The sequence below is a fragment of the Ochotona curzoniae genome, unplaced genomic scaffold (assembly GCF_017591425.1).
Source record: "Ochotona curzoniae isolate NIBS_2020 unplaced genomic scaffold, NIBS_Ocur_1.0 contig_2318, whole genome shotgun sequence".
NCBI lineage: Eukaryota > Metazoa > Chordata > Mammalia > Lagomorpha > Ochotonidae > Ochotona > Ochotona curzoniae.
This window is the reverse complement of record NW_024465419.1, coordinates 15,776,729-15,777,787: the sequence shown is the minus strand read 5'-3', so window position 1 is coordinate 15,777,787 and position 1,059 is coordinate 15,776,729.

Genomic DNA, 1,059 nt, shown 5'->3' with positions numbered 1-1,059 from the left:
GGCGCGGCGGCGGCGGAGACTCTGGAACGGTCCGGGCTCAGCGTGTAGCCCCGCCGCGCTGCGAGGCCGCCGCAGGCTGCATCAATGCGCCTTTCACCCGCCCGCCCCCTTTGCTCGGCCGGAGTTTCCAGCCCGTCATAGGCCGGAGCCCCCATCCCGAGCCCGACCCGGGGCGGGCCGAAAGCGGGGCCCGCCCCCCTCCAGCCGCAGCCACTGTGCCCGTGGGGACCCTTGCGATGGACCACGAACCCTGCGAGTCCGCGACGCGGGCCGTGGGCAGGAGCCCTCTGGAGACCTGACTCCGGTCTCCAGAGATGTTGCCTCCTCCATACAATAGAAACACAACATATAAAAAGCTTCCATAAACAGCAACAACCCCCCCCCCCCCAAGGGTCTTTGATCCCTGGCCAGCTTTTAGGGGTTAAATGACATTGGGGGATGGAAGTGGGTAAAGAGAGAAGAATCTTAGGTACCGTCAAGCTCAAGGACTCTGCCAAGGCTTGCACACACACCACACGCATCCCCCGTGTTCTGGGCAGGCCTGGGTGATAGTTTGGGCTGTGGAGATGAGTAAATTCAGACCCAGGGAAGTTAACTGGCACATGGTGGTAGCTGTTCCCTTGTGAATGTTCACTCTTGACCTTCTGTTGACACAATCTCTTTTCCTAACTGCCTCTGTCTTTCTGCATCTTTCTTTTGTCCATCCTGGAAGAAAGCTGCCCCCGGGGTCCAGGTGACCCACCAGGTGGAAAGAGGCGCCCCTGTGAACGCCACAGGCTCCTTGCCGACCCTGTAGCTACAGGGGAAGCTGCTGCAGAAGTCCTCTTCAGCTCGCGGGGTCTCCAGAGTTACCGCGGCCACATCCGATGGGTATTCAGAGAAGTAAAACCGTTCGGCAGTTGAAGGAAGGCTCATTCTTGGGCAAGTACTAGCCACACGTGAACTTAAATATCCTGGTTTGTCAAAAACCCAAGTGAGTTCTAAAGCCAGGACTGGCTTGGTGATTTACCGTGCAAAAGAACACAAATGACTTTGTCTATAAAGAATGTCTACTCCTTG